The following is a 23,734-nucleotide window of genomic DNA, read 5'->3' as shown; positions in this document are numbered from 1 at the left end:
CATTTCCATGCGATTCCCCTTCTCGTTTCCTTTCCCTCCCACCTCTCAACCCTGTTAATGAAAATCTTCGTCTCAAGCTCTTCGTCCCTACCCTGTCCTTGTTTCCTCCCCGTATATCAGAGGAGTCATTTGGTATTTGTTTTTTAAAGATTGACTAGCTTCACTTAGCATAATCTGCTCTAATGCCATCCATTTCCCTCCAAATTCTATGATTTTGTCATTTTTAAATGCAGAGTAATACTCCATTGTGTATAAATGCCACATTTTTTAAATCCATTCATCTATTGAAGGGCATCTAGGCTGATTCCACAATCTTGCTATCGTGAATTGTGCTGCTATGAACATCGATGTAGCAGTGTCCCTGTAGCATGCTCTTATTAGGTCTTTAGGGAATAGACCGAGAAGGGGAATAGCTGGGTCAAATGGTGGTTCCATTCCCAGCTTTCCAAGAAATCTCCATACTGCTTTCCAAATTGGCTGCACCAATTTGCAGTCCCACCAGCAATGAACAAGAGTGCCCTTTTCCCCACATCCTCTCCAGCACTTATTGTTGTTTGACTTCCTAATGGCTGCCAATCTTACTGGAGTGAGATGGTATCTTAGGGTAGTTTTGATTTGCATTTCTCTGACTGCTAGCGATGGTGAGCATTTTTTCATGTACTTATTGATTGATTGTATGTCCTCTTCTGAGAAGTGTCTGTTCAGGTCCTTTGCCCATTTATTGATTGGGTTACTTGTTGTCTTATTGTCTAATTTTTTGAGTTCTTTATATATTCTGGTTATTAGGGCTCTATCTGAAGTGTGTGGAGTAAAGATTTGTTCCCAGGATGTAGGCTCCCTGTTTATCTCTCTTATTGTTTCTTTTGCTGAGAAAAAACTTTTTAGTTTGAGTAAGTCCCATTTGTTGATTCTAGTTGTTAACTCTTGCGCTATGGGTGTCCTATTGAGGAATTTGGAGCCTGCTCCCACAGTATGTAGATCATAACCAACTTTTTCTTCTATCAGATGCCGTGTCTCTGATTTAATATCAAGCTCCTTGATCCATTTTGAGTTAACTTTTGTGCAAGGCGAGAGATAGGGATTCAGATTCATTTTGATGCAAATGGATTTCCAGTTTTCCCAGCACCATTTGTTGAAGATGCTATCCTTCCTCCATTGCATGCTTTTAGCCCCTTTATCAAATATAAGATAGTTGTAGTTTTGTGGATTGGTTACTGTGTCCTCTATTCTGTACCACAAATATTCTTTTATAAAATATTATACAAGTTTCCTGGTTATTTAAATATGATTCCTCCTCTTTGCTTAAATGTAAGCTTTACTTGTGTACTCCTAGGAAAAAAATGGCAAACATGCTGAGATTTTCAGAGTGTCACCTACTACCTTTGAACACCCAAATGCTTCCATGGAAAAATAGCTGAATACAGTTTTATTTTTCTCTGAACTTGACTCCTAAGTCTTGCTTCCCTGGGAGCTGTATTCACACTTTCCTAAAGTCATTCCTGGGACTTTAGTAGATTTACACTTCATTTAAGAGAGAAGTGTGTCTCAGAAGCAGAAGCAGAATCCTTGAATAGGGGATAGAAAGTTACTGATCATGGGCTACAGCTTTCAGATGCCATCACTGGGTTATTGTCAAGTTTAATACAGTTTCCTGCTCTTTACTCCCATCTGTAGGAAACCAGACTCAGCTGCTGTCCCAGTGCAATGACTCCTGGTATGACCCAGCAGGCTCTGCAGCCTCAGAGAGCCACACTGCCAACTGCTTAGGTGAGCAAGGATCCCAGCACCAGAGTCTTCCCATTCCCTGTGCAAATGCCCACTGACATGACCCTGTCTCTCCTCAGACAGCAGACAGCTCCGCCTGGTGGATGGGGGCAGTCACTGTGCAGGGAGAGTGGAGATCCTGCAGCAGGGCTCCTGGGGCTCCATCTGTGATGACAGCTGGGACCTGAGTGATGCCCACGTGGTGTGCAGACAGCTGGGCTGTGGAGTGGCCCTGGAGGCCACCATCTCTGCTCACTTTGGAGAGGGATCAGGGCCCATCTGGCTGGATGAAGTGAACTGCACAGGAGAGGAGGCTCATGTGTGGCAGTGCCCTTCCCAGGGCTGGGAGCAGCACAACTGCAGTCACAAGAAGGATGCTGGGGTCATCTGCTCAGGTCTGTGATACATTCTGTGCAGAGGCTGGAAGGGTCTGCAGGATGGTGCCTGAGCCCAAGGGCTGGTATTGGGTAGCTGCTGACAGGGCAAAGGTGAGATGGTGGCTCTCACAATTCCTTTCCCTGCAGCAGAGGAGAAAATTAGGTGCTTCCATTTCCTGCTGCAGCAGCTCCTTCCATCTCAGCACTGTCTCCTGATACAGTCATTATGTACACTGTCCATTTAAGGCAGTCATTACTCTTCTGTTATCTGCCAGTGCAGCAACAGAAGACACACTGAATTAGTCTTCTATTTCTTCTGTAACATGTTACCATAGACTGAGGGTCTTAAAACAATACAAATTTATCACCTTACAGTGTGTAGATTAGAAGATTGACCTGGGTCTGTGTGGGTATAAACAAGTCGTCATCAGGCTGCAACAGCTGAAGCTCTGGGAAGACTCTTTTTCTTACCTTATTCCACTTATATAAATTACCTGAATTCCTTGTATGACACCTTCCTTCTTCAACCCAAATTGTTTCAACCCTCTTGCCATTCCATGTTCACATCACACTCTGGTGAGGGCTAGTGTGGCTTATCTGTTTGTGAGGATACAGGTATAAGGATGTCATTACATTGAGGAAATCCTATCCAGGATGATCCAAGATAATCTCACAATGAAAGCATACTTTTGTTAATTTTTATTTTTGTATTTGTTTGTTATTTTGGTTATGGGCTTGAATCAGGGGAATCAACCACTGGAGCACAACCATGACACTTTTTTTACTTTTTATTTTGAGACAGAGTCATATTAAGTTGCTTAGAGCCTCACTAAGTTGCTGAGGCTGACTTCGAACATGGGATGCTCCTGCTTTATCCTTCCAATCAACTTGGAATACAATAATGTCCCATCTTGCCTAGAGAGAAAGGATTCTTTTCTTAATCTTATTTGAAAAGCCCCTTTGCAATGTGAGCTCAAATATTCACAAGCCCTCAGGATCAAGAAGTAGTCATATTTGGAGCTTCACTCTTCTACCACCCCTCTGTTTATACTCATTTTTTAGGATCTGTCAGATGGTTAGTCAGATAGTAGATAAAGAATTCACTTCCTGCAGAGTCCCCAGTAAGAGTTGAATAGCAGTAAGAGTTGAATGCTCACTGAGCTCTGTTTTCCTCCTTCCCATTTCAGAGTTCCTGGCCATCAGGCTGGTGAGCAAGGACCAGGAGTGTTCTGGGTGGCTGGAGATTTTCTACAACAATACCTGGGGCAGTGTCTGCCACAGCCCTATGGAACCCATGACCCTATCCATGATCTGCAGACAGCTTGGCTGTGGGGACACTGGGACTCTGGATTTCTTGGTTCCTCCCAGAGAACATTCTACACCACACTGGGTAGATGGAATCAACTGTCGAGAAATTGATAGCTCTCTCTGGCAGTGTCCTTCTGACCCCTGGAAACACCAATCTTGCTCTGCAAATGAGGAAGCTCATATCACATGTACAGGTGACCTACTTTCTATTTTTATGTGTTTGTCCTATGCCTGAAGGTTGTTGTTAGGAAAGTTTTATATATTCAAAAATAATGGATGAGTGGAAATAAATCTACAGAATCAATACTGGATAGAGATTACTTTAACCAACTCTTGCAATCCTGTTTCAAAGGCAAATTTAAGAAAATCTGTGGTATGGGGATTTAGCTCAATCGATAACATGCTCCCCTGGCATGTACAGGGCACTGGGTTGGATCCTCAGCACCACATAAAAATAAAATAAAGATGATGTGTCCACCGAAAACTGAAAAATAAATATTAAAAAATTCTCTCTCTCTCTCTTTTTCTTCTTCTTCTTCTTCTTCTTCTTCTTCTTCTTCTTCTTCTTCTTCTTCTTCTTCTTCTTCTTCTTCTTCTTCTTCTTCTTCTTCTTCTTCTTCTTCTTCTTCTTCTTCTTCTCTCTCTCTCTCTCTCTCTCTCTCTCTCTCTCTCTCTCTCTCTCTCTCTCTCATAAAAAAAGAAAATCTGCAATGATAGAAATTTATATGAAAAGTACCAGAGACTGAACCGAGCATATGGGAGCATCAAGTTATGCTCTGATAAACATTCTTGGCAATTAGTTAATGCAGTCTCAGATTATATTAATTAATCTGTATTTCCTTAGTGAGAGAGTGAATGGTTAGACCTCAGTAATACACATTGCTTACTGTGTGCTATCACTTTTCCCCCACCCCACCATACCACAAATAATGTGGCTTAATCGACACAATCAACTGATGATAGGTATCATGGTGATCATTTATTTCAGAGGAGGAAACTTAGATTAGGAGTAAACACTGCATCTCCCTCCAACATTTAAACCAGTGGGGAACAATTGGGGGAATCAAATATATTGGACCCTTTACTCTGAAATCTATCTACACCCGACAGAATACCTGTCAGTTTATTTTGTTGATGGAAAGTAATCAAGTAGAAAGTACTTGTAGGTAGAAAAGTAATTCCAGGCAGGAAGACAGACACAAGAAGAAAACACTGCTCCTGTCCTCATGGAGTTTTCACTCCAGCCTGACAACACAACCATGCATAAGGTGCTATGGAAATGTATGATTTTGGAAAAAGAGAATTTTTTTTTGAGAATTTAAGGAGCACTAGAGGTTCAATGAGAGAAGAAAGTAGAGGATTTATCAGTGTAAGTACTGACTTGGGAGGAGCACAGTGACCTTGAGATACCATGAGCAGAGGAGGAAGAGGGTGAGGAGAGTGATGCATGATTACCTGGATGGGTAGGAAGAGCTCAAGGCCTCTCCAAAGCATGTCCCAAATAACAATCCTGTTGAAAAGCTGTTTGTTAATGTTCCCCTCTGACACATCATGGGGAACTGCAGTGATATGAGGGGCCTGGTCTTTCCTTATTTTCTTCTTTGAATTCACCTCCTCACAGTCTCAGTGATCTTGATTGGTATTACCTCCTTTGAGTCTTTATTGATATGCTACTGCATCCCTCTCCCAGAAAACATTCCATGGGGCCTGTTGGAAATTGGAGCCTATCATCTTCTAATGTTTTTAAGACCTGTAATGTCCCCTTAGTTTCTTGTTCTGATAAAAACCTGGCTGTCCTCTGAGAACAATTAAGTTCTTGTCATTTGGAGGCTCTGTGCTTCCCTTTCAACATGCTTTTTATTCCTTTTCAAATCTTAGAATAAGTTTGTAATTATCCATTCTATTCTTAGAACATTTCTGCTGTGTCTTGTAATTTTTAATAAATTCTTTTCTTTTCCTCCATGTCCAACTGTTTGATTTTGCCCATGAGGTGGTACCTGCCAGCACTTTTGCTGTCACTCTGCAGCTTGGTCACTCCTCTCATCCAGGAAGTCTGCAGTACCAGGCTCCCCAGCCTCCTCTGTGTCCTGTTCCTGGTGCTTCCAGGAACCTTGAACACAAGTGAGATAACATCCTGGCCTCTCAATTACTGGTTTTCTCCCTTTGAAACCCTCCCCTAACATTACATCTTCATGGATGGCCACACTATTGACCATAACTAACTGTCCAGCTTGAGATCTTGACTGCATTGTTCCCTCTCTGACTTTTGCCTCTTCTCCTTATGGCACATATTCTTGATGCTCCTTTCCCAGATATTTCATCCTCATGCAGATTACAAATGGTTCCCTTTATCAGTTTCCCAGTTTTCCACTCTCCTCAGGATTTCACATGTTCTTCTTACCCTGATTAGACAACATGATGCTCCATTATAATCCTTCCCCTTCAAGTACACTCAATTCTCTTGTCTCTTCTTTATCTGTCAATGACAAGAATGGTTGTTTTAACTACATAACTCATGTTTTAACACATAACTCCATGCCCTCCTTGCCTGCCTGTGTTGGACTAGGCAAGGACTGCTGAATTATGGACAAGTACTGTATCTTGTAATAATATGAAATTATCTTGCTATTCTCTTTGAATTTGAATTCAACCTCTGATAGACCATCCAAACTGGCCCATATTCTAGTGTGCTCCTCTCACATGTGCTTTTTCCCTTTTTATAATATATTATTTTACAAATTCTCAGATATCTTCCCTGCTGATATTTTAACTCTACCATATATTTAAATTATGATTTTGCCTCAAACATCCCTGGAAATAGAAACCTTCAGCTCCCTACTTTGTTTTTTCCTCATATGGTCACTTTACCTTATTGGTTGTACTTATTTTGTATTACAGATATTCAATTTCTCTTTGCCTATAATGTTTTTTTCTGGCCAGCTTGAATAATCTATAGTCACATCTTTCTCCCTTATTCATCTTGGAGCTTTGTCAATTTACTGAATTGATAATGTTTGATTCTTTTCTCCTTCTCACTTGTTTATCTGCTCTTCTAGTGAGATATATTCTTTTCTATGCTCTCATGGCTAGGTTGTCTTGCTTCCTTTTCTGTGGGTGGGATTGCTTCATTATCTTCTACAGTGCAGGTTCAGGGGTTCAAAATTCCTTTAACTGACACATATCTTCAGAAGACTTATTTTTCTTTGATTCTAAAGGATAACTTCATTGACCATAGTCATATAGTTCACAGCTGTTTTCTCTCAAGGTCTTAAGTACATCACTCTATGCCCTCATGGCCTTTATTGTTTCTGCTTAGAAATCTGTTATGTGAGGATATTCTTAGTAAGCAGCCTTGTCTTAATGATGTGCCTTGAGGTGTTGTTGACTTGTAGTGTTGAGATTAATTTAAAGTGGACATTATAGATTGTTTCTCTGTGGATTCTTTGGCTGGTAATAATGGGTTTTGAAACTCTAGGTATTGTGTCAGAGCACATCTTTCTCTATAGTTCTATATAAATGGAGTCCTTCTTATAGGTCAGGTGTGTTGTCCAGCACAGTGTACAGGGTATTCTTCCTGTGGTATTATTTTTTAGTGTTTGGTCTGAGGGGTATGAAAGCAACCTGTACTGAGGTCCTTCAAGGCATTTTTACTCAACATTTGGATTATTTCTCTCTGGAGAAATAATTAATAATTAAGGTGGAGATTTTCCAGGAGCAGGAATTATGCCTACTTGTGGCTGGCTCTTCAACTGTGGATTTCTTTCTTCCCTTTGTAGTAAGTAGAAATATCCACTAATGCTTCACCAGGACTAGGTCATAGCTTCATTAAACTGAAATTTCCCTGTATTGGCTAGAGTTAGGAGTGTGCCAAGTGTCCTAGCCATGGTGAATCCCTGGAAAGTCTGTGGGAAATAGTGTAATTCCTGAAGATGTGACATGGGGAAGCTATGAATTGCTAGATGTTGTCTCTTAGCTCTCAGACCTGGTCCCCTTGTGCAACCACATGTGCCTGGAATTGCTATTCTTCACAGAGGGTTGGACCACTTACCAATGAGACCTCCATCCTTCCCCTGTAATTGAATGCTCTCATGTGTGTTTCTGACAGGCATTCTTCCTCTCTGAGACTGTAGAACATTAACTTCTACCCAATCACTGTGGCAGGGTGGCCCAGGGACCTAAAATTGTGATTACCACATATTGTCTAAACCCCAGAGCAGTTTATTTCCTAATAATGACCACTTCTTAAGATAGCTCATGGTTATATCACTCTGAGAGCTTGCTGGGCAATGTGATGAATTTTTTCTCCAAAGCTTGCTTATTGTACAGGAGTACTCCCCTTCAGAACAATGCCCCAAATTTGATCTAGAGCTTGTAAGAATCATGTGTTTCTCCCACAGGTAAGACACCATCTGGGTTGTCTGCATTTTCCAGCTTACTTTATTTTGCAAGTTGCCTCCCTCACCCAGGCAGCTGAAGATGAAGTTGTAAATTGCTTTGTACTTTCCTAGACTGCCTTTCTCCTCTCCATGCAGTTTATAATGACTGCTTTATCAGCTCCTTTCTTCCTCTTCTCAAAATACAATTGTCCCTATGTTCCCTAACCTTTTTCACTCAGAGTCACAACAAAGGTGCCTCTTTTCTGCTATTTACCTCTTTGCCAAAACTCCAATGTTTGCATAATAACAACTCCTGGAATTCCAGCATAGATTTGATTTGTTTGGGAAAGTAACATTCTATGGGTGTTGAGCAATATCAATACCTGACATCATCATTTTTGAGAATTTTCTCAATATACCTAAAGTAAGTCAAGTTCTGACGTTGGATATCAAATCTGAACTCTTAAGCTTAGAATCATTAGTGAAATATTTGGAGACAAACCATGATCCATCCATTTTCCCAACTTAATGACCAAATGGTTATGATTTCTCCTGGATTCATGGATGTCCCCTGAAGTTTCTGATAATCACATCCCAGTTTCTTAGTCTACCCACTGTGTCTGATCCTTCCATATATCAGGCCATTAGCACTCAAGTGTGTGTTCTCTATAAAAACCAATAAGATGCTGGCCCATTGACTTTTAGAAATGCTTCAGAAAAAGACACAAAATTTTAACTACTCAAGGTAGGAAACCTGACATTTCTAGAATTGTGTTATCAGATCCTATGGCGAATTCTGCAAATAATAAGTTTAACTCTAATAAGAGCTACATAATAAGCTACATAATAATTTCTACCTGAGAAATCTAACTATATTAAATTGTGTTTAATCTTTTTTCTTTCTTTTTTTTCTACATAATTGATTCTTCTACTTATTTTGGTAGGAATTAAAATTTAGCTGCTGCCCTGGTGTGAATGACTTCTTGTCTTAACAGCAAGTTCTGCAATCTGAAAATGGATTCTGCCAAATGATTTGTTGAGGGGGGAATAGCATAGGAAAAGAAAACCCTCCTCTTTTTCTTTGTAAATACACCAATTGACCTAATTACTTTCTCCTCAGAGACCCCAAAGCTCCGCCTGGTGAATGGTGGCAGTACAGGCAGAGTGGAGATCCTTCACCAGCATTCCTGGGGCACTGTCTGTCACTACAAATGGAACCTGAAAGATGCCCATGTGGTGTGCAGACAAATGGGCTGTGGAGTTGCCATTGATGCCATGCGCTATGCACAATTTGGGGAGGGATCAGGGCCCATCTGGCTGAACAGGCTGCACTGCACAGGAGAGGAGGACCAAGTGTGGAAGTGCCCATCCCAAGGCTGGGGACAGCAGAACTGTGTGCACATGCTGGACGCAGGTGTCATATGCTCAGGTAGGGTTTGCACATTCTCCACAGCATAAGAGAATGGAAAGGACCAAAAGTGTTTATCTGATCTTGGGGAAATAAGAGACAGATGAGCCATGGAGGATTAAGAGGTCCCCATAAATGCTGGTTGCTCAAAACAACAGTATATGATGGGCTTTATTTAATTCTTATTGTAACTCTCAGTGTCCTTTCTCTTCTCTGCAGTCATACTTGATGAGATACGGTTTCTTTATAGAAAGAAATAAAATCATCTTTATAATTCTGGTTCTATGATTTACTATTTGTAGGGTTACCTATAAATTACCATACACATCCTCTTTTGGAAAGAAAGACAAGAATGGGGCTCACTTGTTTTCAGTTGAATTAAGTGTTTATATATATGTAGCCAGAGATAGTTTTGCACTGGGTTAGTAGGTGTATGGGCACAGGGATGGGATTAAACACATCACAGAGGAATTTATGGATTACGGCAAACTTGCAATTCTCCTTTCCAGATTCAGACATCAGAATTATCAACTCATTGGCAGGAAGGGCCAGAGAACTGTGAGTGAAATGCTCTGAGTCACACATATTCCTTCCATCATTACTACAATAGATTCTCTCTACATTTCTTTTTCAAAGCATTAAATTCATACTTGAAAAATGAATTTATCTCTGTGCTGACAGATTAATGTTGGATGTAATAAAATATGAATGCATATGTATTATAGTAAGATGTTACATAGTTTAGGACTAGAACAAGATGGTTGTTCAGTGATCTCTCACAAATACATCATATTGTTATTCACACACAAAACTGGCTTCATTAGAGCAAATAACCTAGGTGAGTCCCTGCTTTTACTATGATAAAAAGAAAAGACACATTGAAGGAGGGAGGAAAATAAGACTTGACCATTTCTCAACCTCAAGCAGCCCAGCATGAAGGGAAATGCATTCTTGGGACATGGAAAAGAAATTAAGCCCAGACTTTACACTTGAATCCCAGGACTAGGCCTGCCATACTAAAACTTGGTGCCCAAAATGGCCCAAAAATACTGTCCCCATGCAAGTAACCTCACACTAAGACTCTGGAACTGTCCTTTCTTGGGAAGCAAAGAGACTGCCTCCACTATAATTATTCCAATCTCTAGCAGAAGAGGAGAAAGCAAGATTCTAAGGATCAGGAAAAGTGCTGGCATAGGACTTTGTCTTGGAATTCAGTGCCAGACCCACCATGATCATACCCATCACCAAGTAACAATTAAAGGTCTCAAATGTAGAAGGGAGATAACAGAGTAAGACCCATGTGCTGGTGGGACAGACTCAAGAAGAGCCTGCAGCACCTGTGGCTGGTTGCAAGAATTTGGGGCCTTGAGTCCACCTCAGCAGTGGCAGCTCCTAACATTGAAGGCCTTGGTCCCTCCCAAGTTCTGTGTTGCCTTGGCAGGCTGTGGCTTCAGGGTGTGATATACAATTGTAGAATTGGTGGTCACAAGACTACCTACCTCATTTCTCCTCAACCCCCAACAGCATAACATGGAGAGAGTTAAGTCTTTGCATGAAAGTGAAAAGTTAGTTGAGCAGTTGTGACTGGAAGCCTCAGCTTCTTATCCATATAAATTATAATACAGCTCCCCAAGATGAAAGACAAAGACTCTCAGGCATCCAGAAAAAAAAAAGAAATGCATATATATGCATGTCTCAAGTCATCTGATGGCATACTTCTCAACAGCAAACATATAGGTCAGAAGTGAGTGCCATGAGATTTTCATAGAACTAAAAAAAACCCCTACCAATCAACAATACTGAATCCAGAAAATCTATCATTTAGAAATAAGGGAGATAAAAAGACATTATCAAACATCCAGTACCCCCAAATTGCCACATATTACAGCAATACCAATGCGAGCATATGTCCAAAGAAGTGGAATCTGTATATTAAAGAGACATCTGTACTCCCATGTTTATGGCAGCACTATATATAGTAGCCAAGAAATTGAAATAATTTAAATGCCCATCAGCTGATAAATGGATAAATAAATGAAATACAATGGAATAGTATTTAGTCATAAAATGAATTAAATACTTTCATTTGACAAAATATGCAGGGGTCAGGAGATAATTAGGTTAAATGAAATAAGTCAGGCAAAGAAAGACAAGTATCTTATAATCTCACAGTATGTCAAATATAAAAGAGTTGACCTCATAGAGGTTGAGAGTAGAATTGTGGTTACCATAGACTAGAGAGTTTAGGGAATGGGAATGGAAGGCAGCAGATTGATCAATGAATAATGGGTTTTCCTTAAGTAGGAACAAGAAGTTCTGGTGCACCATGACACAGGAGGATGACTATATAAAACAATAATAAACTACATTTCAAAAAGCTAGAAGAAAGTGTTTTGGAAGCTTTCACCAAAAAGAAATGAAAAGTTTTTGAGAGACAAAGAAATGCAATGCATACATACACCAGCATGTAAATTTACTCAATTAATATGTACACTATGTCAGTACCTTTCAGTTTAAAATACATTTACTTAGATGAAAATGAAGGGAAACAAAGTGAAAGATATGGGGAAAATTATATTGTTTATATATGATGGAAACAATGATATAAGAAAAGTATATTGGCAGATAAATTTGATAAGAATGGGACAGGAAAACAAGCAGAATTTTCTGAAAGACAGCAGAAGCTTACAGTATCTGGGGGATGGCCTTCAAAGGTTGGCAAAGAGCACATAAGTATTACCTCTGCAGCACTTAAGACCCTGGTGTAGGAAGGGCAATCGGTGTATATTGTGTGAACTCAGTACACCCCTGCTGCACAAAAGGAGGAAAATGATTCCCAAGAGTAACTTAAAGCTGAGGTATTGAGAAGGTCAGAATAGAGGAAGAAAAGTTCCATTGGATGGTACTTTCATAAGAAACCTAAAAAGGCCCAGAACAATGTGCCTATGGAGCAAAAGATCAGACAAGGATGTAAATGGCTGCAATTTTTAATTTACTCAAGTGAGAATTGTTCACATGAATCAATAGATTTCTGCAGATGCAATTTTTCTTCCCTTTTCCACCCAGTGACTCACAAACATCAAATGGCTTAAAACTGTTTTCTCCCCACTGAATGTAAAGCTCTACAAAGATGATGACATTGTTTTCTTTAAATATACATACTCAGCACCTAGAAACACATCTGGAAAATGACAAATTCTGAAAATATGCTAGTGTTGTGAGTAACAAAACAGACTCTCAATATTGTCTTTGTACACCTCTCTCCTATATCAGGCCTAGGGAGAAAGTTCAGTTTGTGTCTCCTTTGAAGATCTAACTGATTTTTTATCCTTTCCAAATTGGAGGCATTTTTACACATACTGAGTAAATTTCATTTTGATGACTTACTTTGAAAAGAAAAATTACTTAACATGTTATTTTCCAGAAAAAGGATTCTCTTCTTCAGGATATCAACCTACTATTACATTACAATTGTGTATCTATAGTCAGATGTGTCCCCAAAGGTCTAAATGGATACTCAAAATCACTTCCTGATCAACTTCAATAGATGTCTAATGGCTTCTTCCAACTCTACTTGTTAGTAACCGAATGATTCTTCAAAACAAAACAAAAAGGCAAAGGAGCATGCTCAAATCTCTTAACAACTTCTGATCCTACTTCTTTTAGAGGTGGGGAGCTAAAAGGGATTGAACTCAAGGGCACTCAATCACTGAGCCACATCCCCAGCTCTTTTTTGTATTTTATTTAGAAGGCAGCAGATTAATCAATGAGTTGCTTAGCACCTTGCCATTACTGAGACTGCTTTGAACTTGAGATCCTCCTGGCTCAGCCTCCAGTGACAGTGGGATTATAATCATACACCTCCTTGCCCAGCTTATCCTACTTCTAAATTCTCTTTTCTTTAATTGCTAAGATGATGTAAAGAAGCCATATTATCTTAGACACCATAACCTACTTTCCATCTCTGTCTCACACTATATAGTGGGATCTTTTCTCATCTCTAAATGGGATATTAATATAAATTGTCATTTTTGATTCATTGGATTTTTTTCTATTCTTTAACAATTGTTAACTTAGTTGTAATGATTATTTGTGAACTGAAGGTTTCTGAGGATAAAAGAGTGAAAAATTAATCCTACTGTTTTTCTACCATGAGTTCAAGTTCAGGGGATTGGGCTTAATAAAAAGGAGATAGATTGACACAGACAGAAATACACACAGTTAGGTATATTTTAATACATAGAATAATATGTTCATATTATATAAAATATATGTTTACATATGTGTGTATATATATATATATATATATATATATATATATATATATATATAAAAATTTCTGGAGTCAGCCATTTAGAACTAAACTTACAAATTCCTCCTCCTAAAGTTGTGTTCAGACACTTATTCATGGAATATCTATTCTAACACCATTGAATCCATTCTCCACATCCCATTACTGTGGAAGGAAAAGATTCCACAGCTTTCCTGAGACATATAGCTCCCAATTGCAATCCTAGATACTAATTGTACTGCTTATGTTCTTCCACAGGATTTGTGCGGTTGGATGGAGGAGGTGGACCCTGCTCTGGGCGAGTGGAGGTGAATTATGGAGGAGGATGGACTCCAGTACCTTATGGGAATTTCACATTATCCACTGCCCAGGTCATCTGTGCAGAGCTGGGGTGTGGCAAGGCAGCATCTTTTCTCTTGGACCTGCCCCTCAGAAAGGCCAGTGAACAGGTTTGGGCTGAAGAGTTCCAGTGTAAGGGATGGGAGTCTGAGCTCTGGTTCTGCCCCAGAGTGCCCTGTCCTGCAGGCAGCTGCCAACATAGAGGGGCTGTGAAAGTCGTCTGCTCAGGTGAGACTCACAACAGGACTTTAACCTTTTTGCACACTCTGTTGTGGTAACAAATGTTAGATGTTATTGGAATCCTGTCTTCTCCTGCCAGAGTACACAGAAGTCAGGCTCATGAAAAATGGCAGCTCTCAGTGTGAGGGTCAAGTGGAGATGAAGACCTCTGGAGGCTGGAGAACACTCTGTGCCTCCCACTGGAATATGGCCAATGCCAATGTTGTTTGCCGTCAGCTGGGCTGTGGAGGAGCTATCTCCACCCCAGAGGGAGTATATTTTGTGGAAGGAGGAGATGAGATCTGGAGAGACCGATTTCACTGCTCTGGATCTGAGTCCTTCTTGTGGAATTGCCCTGTGACTGCCCTGGGTGTTCCTGCCTGTGCCCATGGAAACACAGCCTCTGTGGTCTGCTCAGGTAAGAGAGGTCAGGGCTGACTGGTACTCAGTTATCTCCTTGAGTGACATGTCTCTATGAGCGGACAGCACGGAGAACAGCCTAGAAATATGAGACGTTTCTTGGTGTAATATGATTCTTCTCAGTGATCATTCATTTTCGACACCCTGTCAAATGTTATTCAGAGGAATTTTTTTGATTGACAAAGTCTAAAAGTTTATAATTACCTGTATAGTTTAAGCACACAGCAAAACAGAGTAAGATAAGGAGCACACATTTTGTTCTGCAAAGTTATCTCAAATTTTGAACTTTTGCTACAACATTTGCTTCAAACCTTTCTATTATTTTTATCTATTCTTACTAGCTATACATGATAGTAGAATGTATTTTGATATATTATACACACCTGAAGTATAAATTCTCATAACTCTGGTTGTACATGGTGAAGAGTTACACCAGTCATGTAATCATAAATGCGCATAGGGTGATAATGTCTGATTCACTCTACTATCCTTCCCACTCTTACATAATTTCCCCTCCTTTCACTCCCCTCTGTATAATGCAATGTAACTCTGTTCTTGTTATCACCCACACACTTTATTTTGAATTAGCACCTGCATATCAGAAAAACATTTGCCTTTTGTTTTTTTGGAATTGGCTTATTTCACTTAGCATGATAGTCCACCCATTCAGTAATTTACTTACAAATGCCATAATTTCATTCTTCTTTATGGCTGAGTAATATTCCAATGTGTTTATATACCATATTTTCTTTAACCACTCATCTGCTGAAGTACATCTATGTTGGTTCCCTAACTTAGCTATTATGAATTTAGCTTCTCTGAACTTTGATGTCCTGTATATTCTATAGCATACTGATCCTTCAGGTATATATTGAGCTGTGGGAAAACTGAGTCAAATGGAGGTTCCATTCCAAGTTTTCCGAGGAATCTCTATTCCACTTTTCATAAGCAGTCCCACCCACATTGTAAGAGTGTACTTTCCCCCATATACTTGCCCACATTTATTGTTACTTGTATTCTTAATAATTGCCATTACAACTGAAGTGAGATGAGTTCTAAGTGTAGTTTTAATTTGCATGTCTCTAAATACTGGAGATGTTGAATTCTTTTTATATATTTGTTGACCAATTGTATTTCTTCTTCTGTGAAGTGTCTGTTCAGTACCTGAGCCCATTTATGTGCTGGGTTATTTAGTGGGGGAGTGTTAAATTTTTGAGATCTTTATATATCCTGGAGATTAATGCAGGTTACAATGATTTTCTCCTAATCTGTAGGCTTTTTTTTTCATATTCTTGTTTGTTTCCTTTGCTGTGAAGAAGCTTTTTAGTTAGAATCTATCCCATTTGTGGTTGATTTTACTTCTTGTAGCACTTTATACTTGTTAAGGAAGTCAGTTTCTAAGCTAACATGGTGGAGATTTGGGTCTACTTTTACTTCTGTTAGGCACAGAATCCAAGGTCTCAAGTCTAAGTCCTTGATGCAATTTGAGTTGAGTTTTGTGCAGGGTGAGAGATTTGTGCTCCTTTATATTTTGCTACATATGAATTTCCACTTTTTCTAGCACCATTTTTGAAGAGGCTATCTTTTCTCCAATATATTTTTTGGATCTTTGTCTAGTATGAAATAACTATATTTATGTGGCTTTGTCTCTGTTTCTTCACTCTGTACCATTGATCTACCTGTCTTTTTTGGTGCCAACACCATGCTGGTCTTTGTAACCATAGCTCTATAGTATAATTTAAAGTCTGGTATTTTGATGGCTCCAGCTTTACTTTTATTGTTAAGTATTGCTTTGGCTCTTTTGAGTCTCTTATTTTTCCAAATGTATTTTATGACTGATTTTTCTATTTCAGTAAAGAATGCCATTGGAATTTCCATTAAATCTGTATAGAGCAATTGAGAGTATGGCCATTTTGGCAATGTTAATTCTGCTATCCATGAACATAGAAGATCTTTCCATGTTCTAAGTTGTTTTTCAATTTCTTTCTATTATGTTCTTTAGTTTTAATTGCAGAGGTCTTTCATCTCTTTTGCTATATAGATTCCCAAATACTTTAATTTTTGAGGCCATTATGAATGGGGAAGTTTTCCTGATTTCTTTTGGTGGATTCACCACTGATATATAGGAACTCAATTGATTTATGGGTGTTAATTTTATATTCTGCTACTTTGCTGAATTCATTTGTTAGTTCTCCAAGTTTTCTGGTGGAATTTTTTTGGGTCTTTTAATATGGGTCATGTCATCAGCAAATAGGGATTGTTTGAATTTTCCCTTTCCTATTTGTATCTATTCAATTTCTTTCTTCTGTCTTATTGCCCTGGCTAGAATTTTAAGGACAATGTTGAATATAAGTGGTAAAAGAGGGCATTCTTGTCTTGTTCCAGTTCTTTGAGGGAATGCTTTCAGTTTTTCCACATTTAGAATAATGTTGGCCTTGGATTTAACACATATAACTTTTACAATGTTGGGGTATGTTCCTACTATCCCTAATTTTCCTAGTGTTTTGAACATGAAACCATGTGTATTTTGTTAAGTGCTTTTTCTGAATCTGTTGAGATGATCATATAATTCTTGTCTTTATGTCTATTGATGTACTGAATTATGTTTATTGATTACTGTATGTTGAACTAAACTTGCACCCCTCGGATGAGCCCCACTTGATCATGGTGCACTAATTTTAATATCTATGAATGAGAATTGCCAGAATTTTAATGAGAATTTTTGTATCCATGTTCATCAGGGATATTGGACTGAAGTTTTCTTTCCTTGATGTGTCTTTGTCTGGTTTTATTATCAGGGTGATAGTAGCTTCATAGAATGTGCTGGAGTGATTTTCTTATTTTCTATTTCATGGAATAATTTGAGGACTATTAGTGTTGACTGTATTCTTGACTGATATTCATTTTCTTTAAAGATCTTGTAGAATTTGGCTAAAAATCCATCTGGTCCTGGGCTTTTCTTGATTTGTGGGCTTTTCATGGTGACTTCTATTTCAATGCTTGAAATTGATCTGTTCAAATTGTGTATGTCCTCCTGATTCAGTTTGGATAGGTCATATGTCTCTAGAAATTTGTCAGTGTCTTCTAGATTTTCTTTCCTTTTTTTGAGTATATAAGTTTTCCAAATACTTTCTGATTATCATCTGTATTTCAGTACTATTTTTTTTATCACAAATTTTACTAATTTTTGTTTTCTCTGTCTTTTTCTTAGTTGCTTAAGGTTTATCAATTATGTTGATTTTTGAAAAGAGCCAACTTTTCATTTTGTCAATTTTTTTGAATTATTTATTTTGTTTTCATTTTATGGATTTCAGCTCTAATTTTAATTATTTTTACTGTCTTCTACTTTATTGGTGTTGATTTGTTGTTCTTTTTCTAGGGCTTTGAGATGAAATGTTAGGTTACTTATTTTTTGACTTTATACTCGTTTAGCGAATGAGTTCAATGCAATGAAATTTCCACTTAGTACTGCCTTCATAGTGTTCCAGAGATTTTTATATGTTGTGACATTATTTTCATTTCCCCTATGTATTTTTTTGTTTCATCCCTGATTTCTTCTGGGATCATTTGGTCATTCAGTAGTGTATTATTGAATTCTATGGTGTTAGAGTAGCTTCTATTTTTTAAATTATATTATTGATTTCTAACTCCATTATGATTTAATAGAATGCAAGGTAACATCTCTATTTTTTTGTATTTTCTAAGAGTTGCTTTGTGGCATAAGATATGGTCTATTTTAGAGAAGGATTCATGTATTGCTATGAAGAAAATGTCTCCAATCATTGATGGATGAAATACTCTATATATGCCTTTAAAGTAGAAATTATTGATTGCATTATTTAGTGCTATGGTTTCTTTCATTTTTGTTTTGAGGATCTATGCAGTGGTGATAGAGGTATGTTAAATTCACTTAGTATTATTGTGTTTTGATCTATTTCTGTTTTGAAATTGAGAAGAATTTGTTTCATGTGCATAGATGCTGCCTTTTTGAGGCATAAATATTTATATCTGCTATGTCTTGCATATGTATCATTCCCTTAAGCAGTATGAAATGTCCTTCTTTGTGCCTTATGATTAGTTTTGGCTTGAAATTCACTTTATCTTATATGAGGACAGAAATCCCTGCCTGTTTGCATGAACCATATGAGTGATGTAGTTTTCCCATCTTTTCACTTTTAGTCTGTGAATGTCTTTGCCTAAGTGGTGAGTCTCTTGGAGAGGGCATATTTTTGGGTTGTGTTATTTTAATTCAGAATGCCAGTCTATGTCTTTTGATTGATGATTTTTGCCCTTTTATATTCAAATATATTATTGAGATATGATTTGTATTCCTTGTTATATTGCTTTATTTCTGGTTTTTAATTTGATTTAGTTTATCCCCTTCTCCCTTTGCTGATTTTCACTTTTATTTATTTATTTTTTCTTCCTGGAATAATTTTTTTTAAAAAAAGACCTGTAGTGCAGGCTTTCTAGTTGTGATTTTTTTTTTTAGATTTCACTTATTATGGAAGGTTTTGATTTCATCTTCAAGTATGAAGCTTAATTTTGTTGGGTATTGTATTATTGACCGACATGCTTTTTCTTTGAAGTCTTGATGTATATTATTCCAAGACTTCCCAGATTTGGGGGTCTGGTTTGAGAAATCAGCTGAGATGCAAACTGGTTTCCCTCTAAATGTGATCTGAGATTTGTTTCTAGCAGCCTTAAAATTTCTATCCTTATAATGTATGTTAGGTATTTGAAAGAATGAAAGCAAGAAAGAAAGAGAAAGGAAGAGCAACACAAATGAAAATATATTTCATTTTTTCTCATCATTACCTGACTCATGAATTTGGGAATGCCTCTCAGCTATTGCCTCTTGGGATATGTTATAAGGTTACACTTGAATGCCATGGGTAACTGAGATCACGTGAAGACTTGTCCAAGCTGGCAATCCAGGATAGTTCATTCACATGGCTAGTAGCTACAAATTCAACAGGGGGCTGTCGACAGAACCACCTGCAAATGTTCTCTCCCACATGATACTCTCTATATAATAGATATGCCATAAAGCAAACATCCTACAGAGAAGGAGGTATGACTTTCTAAACTAGGTTTATATGTCAAGCCACTTTGGCTTCACCACATTCTATTTCTTATAGACAACTCACCATGGTCAGCCCAGGTTCAAAGGTGATAGACCCAACCTGATCTTTTCTTAAAATTGGGAGTCATCTCGCCACAAAGCCATGAAAAGATAATTTCAGCTTTAGTATAAATTACTACAAATTCTGAACCTACTTGGAATGCCTGCCTGTGCCTTGAACTCACCCATGCCTGGCTCTCTGACCAGATAGCAGCCCTCTCTGAAACTTTCGTGACACCTCATAAATATTGGCCTTCCCTGGCCAGACAATGACCCTCTCTGAGGTTCTAATGGTCCTCATAAATTCTGATGTTGGGGCCAGCAAAAAAAAAAAAATGTAAACTACCATTAGTGTGATGCTTGTCAGAGTTCTGTTATCTGTAACCCCCCCTTTGTGTAACTTTCTGTGCTATAATGCTGGGCTGCAGGAAAGCTGCTGTTGCTGTCTTGTTTCCCGTGGTTTTGGGAGGGAGAGGCAGCCCTGCCGGTCAAAATAATAAGTTTGCTTTAATTTGATTTTAATTGGAGTCAGTGGTCTTTTCTTGCATCCTGGTCTAACAAAAGGAAGGAGGAATGGACTCCAGAAGTCAATGGATAGAGCATCACAGATTTTGTGAATATGTTTTAAAGCTATATGTGTATTGAATATCTGACATTGTGTATTTTCTAAGTTGTACTTTTAGCACTATTTTAGTGACCTTAAAGATCTAAAACTTATAGATTACATAGGAATGTTAGGTTCTCTCACCATGTCTCTCAAGTCCCTGTTTATAGTTTCCACCCTTATATTTCTATGCTTTACTGTGTATTTTTCTGTGTTTTTGTACTTTGCAATTTCTATTCTGTGACAATCTAATGTTTTTGACTCATCTTTTGGTTCTTATTTTTAGCTCTTGACTTTTTAACTCACAAATTTTTACTATATTTTTGTGATTATTTTTCTGCCAAGATGCACATCATACCATTTAATAGACCAATTAAACATGATTATTTAAATTACCTATAAGGAAACACCAATACTAATATGTAAAATCTTTTCCATTTTTTCTCATTTTTCTTGTTTGTTCTCTACTAAACGCTACTTCATGTGGCATTTTGGATCAACATTGTTTTTGAGAAACTATACAAAACCTTCATAAAGGATTTTATTTTGCCTCTTCCAGGTACTTTTTTAAAAGTAGATCATGTTACACAAAAACAATTTAAGTTTTGATAAACTGGGCACCATCCCTTTGTCAAAAATCCATTTAGTTCACAAAATATGACACAAGTGTCCTGGTTGTTTAACATGATTTCTCTTCTTTGGTCCAACCTAAATTATATTTGTGTATAGCCATGGCAATCTGGCAAACATGCTAAGATTTTAGGTCTCACCTTCTAACTTTGAGTGGTCAAGTGCCTCCAGGGAAAAATAGCTGATCCCTCTTTTCACTTATCTCTTCATTTGACTCCTAAAGTCTGCATATCCTGGGAGCTGTGCAATGTGCTCAAGAAGAACTTATATATTCCCACTGTCCTAAAATCAGTCCTAGCACTTGACATAAATCCCCAAAGTGTCAGAGTCAGAAGCAGAAATCTCCATTAGGAAAACAGTTCTTTTTTTTTTACATCCATTTTTTTTATTGATTGTTCAAAACATAGGAGAACCGTTCTGAAGATGAAATTACTGATTTTGTCCTATAGCTGTCAGATGCCATCACTAGATTATTATGTACCTTAATTCAGTTTCATCCTCTCTACTCCCAGGTGTAGGTAGCCAGATCCAGCTGCTGCCCCAGTGCAATAACTCCTGGTCTGACCCAGCAGGCTCTGTAGCCTCAGAAGGGCACACTCTCAACTGCTCAGGTGAGCAAGGCCATCAGCACGTGAGTCTTTCCATTCCCTGTGTAAATGCCCACTGACATGACCCTGTCTCTCCACATACAGAAGGCAGCTCCGCCTGATGGACGGGGGCAGTCACTGTGCAGGGAGAGTGGAGATCCTGCAGCAGGGCTCCTGGGGCTCCATCTGTGATGACAGCTGGGACCTGAGTGATGCCCACGTGGTGTGCAGACAGCTGGGCTGTGGAGTGGCCCTGGAGGCCACCATCTCTGCTCACTTTGGAGAGGGATCAGGGCCCATCTGGCTGGATGAGCTGAATTGTACAGGAGAGGAGGCCCACGTGTGGCAGTGCCCTTCTCAGGGCTGGGGGCAGCACAACTGCAGACACAAGGAAGATGCTGGGGTCATCTGCTCAGGTCTGTGGTTCACACTGTGTATAGGTGGGATAAATGAGGAGCATGTTCAGGATGGTATCTGAGCTTTAGGGCAGAGGATGGAAATTGGTCTCAGGGTGGATGGGGAGGAGGCTCATCCCATATTGCCTGCTGTCCAGCAGAGAAGATTAGGTGCTTCCATTTCCTGATGCAGCAGCTGAGCTTCTGCTCCTTCCTTCTCATCCCTGCCTCCTGACAATCATTCTCTTAAGTGTTCATTTGACTTCAGACTTCCTGCTTCAGTTACTGTGTATGCAACATCCTGAGACCCATTGTATTAGTTTCCTATTGCTGCTATAATAATTTACCACAGAGTTAGTGACTTAAACCAACATGAGTTCAAGTCTGACCCCAGTCCACCTAAGCTATAAACAAGGTGTCAGTGAGCTACATTCAGCTGAGACTCTGGGAAGACTCATTACCTTGCCTTTTCCAGGATCTAAAAATCACCTGTATTTGCCTTCCTTATTCAAGTCAACCACCTTGCATACTTCTGACCAATTTTTTTCATCTTCACATCTATCTTTGACCAGAGTCAGAAACCATTGTCTGCTTGTAAGAACAGATCAAAGGATGTTAGTTTGAGCTGACATAGTTAATCCCACATAATCTAAAATAATCTCACCATTAAAAAATTCTCATCTTGATCTTGTTTGCAAAGCCCAATTTGCTCAAATGGTAAACTATTCACAAGCTCCAGGATCTGGAAGTGACATATCTGGGACTTCACTGTTATTCCACATCATTGTCAACACCCCCTTTCCCAGGGTCTGTCAAATATTTAGTCAAGTAGCTTTTCCTCCCTCCCCTCAAGAGGCCCACTTCAGTGTTCCTGCCTGTTCATTTTCCACTACACCATTGTCATAGAAATACAAAAAGAGATACAAGTTATCAAAACAGGTAAATGGATAAAAGTTTTGTCTTTCTCCCAGTGGGCATTTCATCAGCAAAGTTAGCAGTGAGCCCTCACTACATAAGGGTAAAGGAAAACATCACTAAACATTAAATACTCACTGTGTCCTATTTTCCTCCTCTTGGTTTCAGACTTCCTGGCCCTCAGGCTGGTGAGCGAGGACCAGGAGTGTGCTGGGTGGCTGGAGGTTTTCTACAACAACACCTGGGGCAGTGTCTGCCACAGCCCCATGGAAGCTGTGACCTTGTCTGTGATCTGCAGACAGCTTGGCTGTGGGGACACTGGGACTCTCAACACTTCTGTTCCTCTCAGAGAAGGTTCTAGACCTCATTGGGTGGATGGAATCCAGTGTAGGAAAATGGACACCTCTCTCTGGCAGTGTCCTTCTGACCCCTGGAAACAGAGATCTTGCTCTGCAAAGGAGGAAGCTTATATTGTGTGTTCAGGTGACTGACTCCCTATTCCTGTGTCCTCACTATTTATGTTTTCAGAGAAATTTCATGCTTTCAAGCCAAGAGAATGAGTTCCTATATGTCTATGTGGTACAAATTTGAATACAGATTATTTTGGCCTCAATTTACAATCTTGTTTCAATGACAGAATTAAGTAAACTTGTTCTGACAACAATTTACATGGAAAATGCCATGGATATTAAATTGACCATAAACTTACCCTCTAAAACACTGTGTAAGAAAATGGCTAGTGCATTGTTACACTATAATAATTACTCTCTATTTCCTTAGTAGAGTGAGGAACTTGACCTCAATTATATAAATCACTTGCTATGTCTTGTCATAGTGTTAGTTTTTTAAAAATTTATTTCACATGTAAGGATGGTTAAACCACTCAGCAAACTGTTCATAGGTATTATGGTGACCACTTAATCTACATGTGTAAATTAATGTTAGAAGTAAGCACTTCATCCACTCCATACACTCT

General features: G+C 38.8%; 1 pseudogene; it reads left to right on the top strand.

Moving 5' to 3' along the window:
- Positions 1–1,704: 1,704 nt before the first annotated feature.
- Positions 1,705–23,734, top strand: part of LOC113201524 (antigen WC1.1-like) — a 212,533-nt pseudogene continuing 190,503 nt past the window's right edge.

Source organism: Urocitellus parryii, chromosome 5, assembly GCF_045843805.1.
Source record: "Urocitellus parryii isolate mUroPar1 chromosome 5, mUroPar1.hap1, whole genome shotgun sequence".
NCBI classification, from domain to species: Eukaryota; Metazoa; Chordata; class Mammalia; order Rodentia; family Sciuridae; genus Urocitellus; species Urocitellus parryii.
Note: the sequence above shows the minus strand (reverse complement) of the source record. Positions and strands in the feature narration are given on the sequence as shown.